This window comes from Paramacrobiotus metropolitanus, unplaced genomic scaffold (genome assembly GCF_019649055.1).
Source record: "Paramacrobiotus metropolitanus isolate TYO unplaced genomic scaffold, Prichtersi_v1.0 Parri_scaffold0000090, whole genome shotgun sequence".
NCBI classification, from domain to species: domain Eukaryota; kingdom Metazoa; phylum Tardigrada; class Eutardigrada; order Parachela; family Macrobiotidae; genus Paramacrobiotus; species Paramacrobiotus metropolitanus.
In genome coordinates, this window is record NW_026570310.1 from 113,359 (window position 1) to 119,237 (window position 5,879).

Sequence of the window (5,879 nt, forward strand, 5' to 3'; positions counted from 1 at the left end):
AAAATGCCTTACTTACTTCCGGTATTGTTCTGCTTTTATTGTATAAATTGGCAAGATTGACTTTTGTACTATGACGGTAAGTGCTTACGATATTTGCTATACTACGTACCTTAATCTCCAAAGTAAAATCATGCAGAAGTAACATCAGCTTATAAAGAGCAGCAGTTGCTCCGCTTCATCAACTGACTTACCGCCGTTTATGATGGCCTTGCCGTTCACAAACAGTTGACAGAATGTGTTACCATTCAAGCGAAGGTTAACTGCGTTAAAGTTTTTCATCTTAGTAGCATCGTTCCCGAAAACACGGGTTATCGCGTCCAAGTCGATCCTTCTGTCAAACCTGACGGACAAAATAACGTTGTGTATCTCCATGGCTGAACACACTAATCGCGACAGAATGAGCACGAATTCTTTATATACGTTTCTTACTCAGTCTGTCGCAAATAGAGGCATTAGCCTTTTTTTATGCTATTTAATTTTCTTTTGCTACCTAAAAGTATCCCAGACAAAGCTGTAGATTGTCATTGGTAAAAAAGACCAAAAACATAGTAAATCGAAATAGTGCATTATGTTACACAAGTCAAATGCTGTTAGCCTACGTATCCATGGACACTCCTCAGGACCCCAGAAGCTGTCCTGTACAATGCGAGCTACATCCAAAAATCCTCGGTATGGAATCTGTAAAGAGCGCCCGGGTTGTGAAAAGCGGATCATCCGCCCATATTTAGGATGGATACTGAGAAGTACATCCATACAAGCAGGTCCGGCAAGAGTGACCTTTTCCGCAGATTTGCTTGTGATTGCCTTGTCCATCGCTGCTTGGATAGTTCCCGCTTTCAACTTATTCAGGACGTCCGAAATTTCACTACATCCCAGACGCACTCCTTTCCGGAACGCCTCTTCATGATCTTTGTAACCGTCTGTTTCCTGATCAAAAGCTAGAACAAGACTGACCTTTTTCGTGTTCCAAAACATACTTACCACATTGTTGACCTTATAGATGATGTATCCGTTCAGCTCTCCCAAAATCTCCAAAGTGCGTGCAAAATCCATTTTTGATTGCAAAAGCGACTAACAAGTAGCAAACAATTTTTCTTACGGAACTGAAAAGCAACTGACAATTCAAGGTTTACCCGCTAGCCTTTTATATCCTCACGACTACAGCGACTGCAAAGTGTTGGATTTTGATTCGCATAAAATCCCTCCAAAACTCCGCCTTTTTATGGAAAGCAATGGTTTCCATTGGTCAAACTTTTCCCAACACAAGACTGTAGCGATTGGCTGAAAAATCGATAATTTTGCTCCGCCTTTTTTCCCCTGCAAGCCTTGTTAGAAGGTGTAAAAGGCGGAGACTTGGAAGCTTCGTCCTTATTGGTATTATATATAAACTACGATGGTCAAGCAAAATTTAGATTTCGGTTTTAGAAACAGGCTTTTATTGATTCAGTTTTTTGTCATTAAACAGCAAAATGGACATGCGTAATGTGATCCATCGTCTGGCTACGTTTAAACACACCAATTGGGACAATAGTTTACTTCCACCGACGTACTTGGCCTTAGCCGGAATGTTTTATCGTGGAACCGGGGATGAAGTTCAGTGCGCATATTGTGACGGTATTATGTCCGGATGGGGTAAAATCCGAAGCCCAAGGCGGCATCATCAATTACTGTTTCCAAACTGTCCAATGTCAAAGAGAACACCTGAACCCATTACTGCGGAAGGAGAAGACGTCGTGGAGGTGTGGGCGTCAGCGCCAGTTGCTATTCCGGGGACCTATAGCTACGCTGTGCGCTTTCCAGACATGATGGATTACAAGGCTCGTTTTCTACATTTGCCGAGTGGCCTGAATCAAAAGCTCAGCATCCCAGGGTCATGGCCCAAGCCGGTTGGTTTTATAACGGGAACGGTGATTGCGTCCAGTGCTTTCACTGCGGACGAGAGCTTGAAAGATGGGTTCCCACCGATGGAGCATGGGAAGAGCACGCCAGAGCGTCGCCCATATGTCCATTTGTCATAGCACAAAAAGGAGAACAGTATGTCTACGACGTTCAGACCAAGCAAGCAAAGGAATCAGCGCAGATCTGTGACAAGGTATCTCAAGCGTATGCGGCTAGGAAAAGAGAAAATAACCCCCTGGAGAAAGTGCAATGTAAGGTCTGCTTAGACAATGAAGTCCAAGTTGTATTCCGTCCATGTAATCATCTGGCCTGCTGCAATAACTGTTCAGATAGATTGATACAGTGTCCTGTTTGCAGAACTGTGGTGATTCAAAAAATCCGAGTTTTTTGTGTTAGTGTAAAGTTTCACCTATTATTCGTGAAAAACAAAAAACCAAAAATCACAAATCGTCAAAAATACCGATTGCAGTATTGCAGTGCTACGGCTACTTTTGGAAAATGATAAACAACTGTTTCACTTGTTACTTTAAAGCTTAACAAAAAAAACAAAAAAAAGTGATAAACTCAAAAAAATGATGCATGTTATGTTGGCAAAAACAAAAAAGGGGAGAAAAAGGGAGGGGAAAATTTAATCAAAGAAAGGGGTGAAATGGGTGGGGAAAATTTAAACAAACAAATGGGGTACACCGGGTTGGACGATGTATCGTAAATCAATAACATAAGGTGGTGTTGTGACGCCGAATTGTTTGTGTTAAATGCACGTCGTATGCAGTATGTTTGTAAACAAGATGTTTATTGTTTGTTTGGCCATCAGTTGTTTGTTTGGTGACCATTTCAACGCTTCTTTTCTTCTGGCGACACCAGCCCTATGTTAATTTCCCATAGGAAAGAGCCCTTTGTGCTGCTGACGGCACACCAAGGCACCCTCACTTCAGCTCAACGATGGAAAAATGCGGTTTCTCTTGTTGACAAACGATTAAATGTAACGAGCCTGTTGGGCTGAGTGGGCCGCTTTAATGTCGGAAGATAAAACGTTATGCACATTGGCTGGATCGTGGAAAACCAACGCTCTGGAACATTCACATGCGCGAGACGGAAAGAGCGATGTTTGTTTTTTAAATTTCCCCACCAGGTTAAAGGGTGTCCAGAACCAGAAGATAATAGACGCTGTGGGAGCAGATATCATGGCAGAAAAAATTCCGCGAAGCCAGTAAACAAATTCCAGGATGAATTTAAATTCATATTCCAGACTGGTCGCCCGTCCAAAAAACTGCCGGACTGGCCGAATTCGAAATCATAATCCTGTAAAGAAAAGAGACACTCGGCGGTCCGCGTCTTACTTCAATTTAAACGAACCGGAACTGAGAAAGTTCTGTTTGAATGCGGAAATTATGGATTCTTCCAGCCATTTTATTTGTAGTTTACTTGGGCGTCCACCGTTTTTTGATCGTCCGCGAATTTAATCAGGATTCTTCGCACTACATATTCGATGAGGCAATGCATCACGGAAAATGGGAAGGAATCCCACGGCCCTAACGCCGTCATTTCTTGCTTAACCAAAATTTTGTTCTGCAGAAAAACACGCCGTTTTTTACTGCGATAATTGTGGCGGCAAGAATAAAAACCGTTTTAAGATGGGGTATTTTTCTGCAACGTTATTATTTTATTATTAGCTAAAAAAGCTAAGATTGGATTCATACACGAGGTAAACTTCAGGTTGTCATCGAGGTTGATTTCGTTCTTCGCATACTGGCGGAGTAAAATGGGCTATGACGGCGATTTCGTGCTCTGATAATTTGAAAATAGCTTTAAAAATAAAGTACTGAAACAGTAGCGAGAGCGGAAGGAAAAGAACTGAGTCAATAAAATGAACAGAGGGATAACAAATTTTGGCTGCCCAATATGTACTGTCGATAGAGGTGGAAAAACGCAACCAGAGGTCCGCATTAGAATACTCGACTTGGAAGAGGGCGAAAAACAAAATTCGAGAGCGCATCTGGCACTGAAAACTCAAATGGGCTGTCATCGTACAGCTGATCCTGAGTCGAAACAGCAATGCAGAGTTGGATTTAATTAGTAGCTTAATAATTGAAGCAATAGGCTGACTACGTTGTCCTCACTATCTTTTAATACGGGCGTATTTTTACTTATATATCCAGACGTTGTTAATGCATTGTTGGTTATCATTAACTCCCCACAAAGCTACCGGTCGGGTGCAAGGTCATCGGCCCGAACTGTTCTAGCGAATATTCAGTCTTTCGACAATATTCTTTTTGCTATGGTGAGTCATTTTCGTATCGCAAATTTTGCTACGCTCAAATTACTCATGATGTCGATGGTACTACAGCAACCAATAATGCTGATAAACGCGGCTAACAAAGACCTTCAAAGCAAAAATATTTCCGACTTTGCTACTGCAACACGCAGAATCGGATCAATGCAAGATCCCTAGAGTCTTGGTCACCAAATTTTACTTATTCCGCTCAAGGTTGCGTGATGAAATTACAATACAGCATGTTAGGAACTTATACTGAATATCTGAGCCTCTCAAAGGGATCAACTGGGCGGAACTAGTGAATTATCCTTCGTGGAGTTGAAGTATTTTAGTAACTGCGCAAAAGAAATTAGAAACGGGTTACTTTACGGATATTTGTGGAAATATGATCTATGATATGTACGAATTCAAACCAGACGTTGCCTTGATTAAGGGTTATGCGTGTCGGATCGTGAAAAAGGGCATTAGAGTGGTATCATTCTGGACAGGAAGTACAGAAACACCTATTATGAAAGCCCGTACGTAATGACCGAAGGAGAGTGTTGGAAGTTAGTAAACACTCATAATGTCCGGACAATAATATGATGCAGGAAGACGCCGTCCGGAAGTACGATACGGAACCCACTGTCAGCTCTAGTTACTTACGCACCATGGTGGCATAAGTTAAACATTGCCTCGTAGAATCAATGACCTTTGAACAACTAGCAGGATAAGAGACAGTTTACGGGGTGACTGGGAAGTTGGCGGAGCACAGGAATCAAAGCTTTGTGGTCAAACAGGGTATAACCTTAGATGGTCGATACCAGTAATCAGGATTTTTTAACCGGGTAGCGCCTGCTGAACAAGGGAAACATCTTCAAGCGTGTACTGCCGCAAGTCCGATCCTGTACCGGCCATGAGCTCTTTAGCCATTTTTGTTTGCAGCGATTTATCGGAAGCAGTAAGGTGACCTTTTGTGTGGTATATTCCTGGTTCGAATTCAACACGCGCGAAACTTTTTCATCAATCGCTCCACAGTCATCTGATCACGGTGAATAAAAGGTGTATGTATAGGGTACGCCAGATGACGGTTATGTAGTTTAATGCGACACCTTTCATGATCAGGAATATCAGTTAAGACTTTGTTCAGAATTTCATCCAAAACGGCAGCAATTGTATCAGGGATTTCGGAAAACGGAATATGACTTGGTTGATGTACCTTACACTCTAATCTTTTACAAGTCATCTTGAAATGGCGATTATAATAATCGTTTATTGGTTTCAGAACAAAAAAAAATCCTTATATGAAAAGGGTCTTCGTCAATATTATCATTTGCGTCGTTAGCAGCAGCAGCATCATCTTCATCATCAACATGGTTAACAGCATCAGCATTATTATTACCATAACCATGCATTATTACCATTAATGCATGGTTACCATGCATGCTCGGCATTATTACCATTAACACCACACATGCCATTTTGACAGACAAAGAAAAATCAGTCCTACAGTAGCAAATCTTTAATTGTGTTGAAATGATTATAGCGCTTTCTCATAAAATCCAGTTCGTCTGATTTTTTGTCGGCGATATTATTTTTGAGGGCGGTGTCACCGGATTTTATACGCAACACCAACGATGAATCATTGCTGGTAGTGGCGGAACGCTTTTCTTGACCAAAAGTTGTTTGCATATTTGTGTGGCTATCAATATCGTACCAGAAAAGT

At 41.6% G+C, this 5,879-nt stretch overlaps 1 long non-coding RNA gene across 1 annotated transcript; it reads right to left on the reverse strand.

The window, feature by feature from the left end:
- Positions 1–623: 623 nt before the first annotated feature.
- LOC129596450 (uncharacterized) lies at positions 624–1,041 on the reverse strand. Its single transcript, XR_008691429.1, has 3 exons — positions 982–1,041; positions 756–927; positions 624–678 (listed from the first exon to the last, which is right to left on the reverse strand). It is a non-coding gene; the product is annotated as an uncharacterized LOC129596450 (long non-coding RNA).
- Between the last annotated feature and the right edge of the window lie 4,838 nt (positions 1,042–5,879).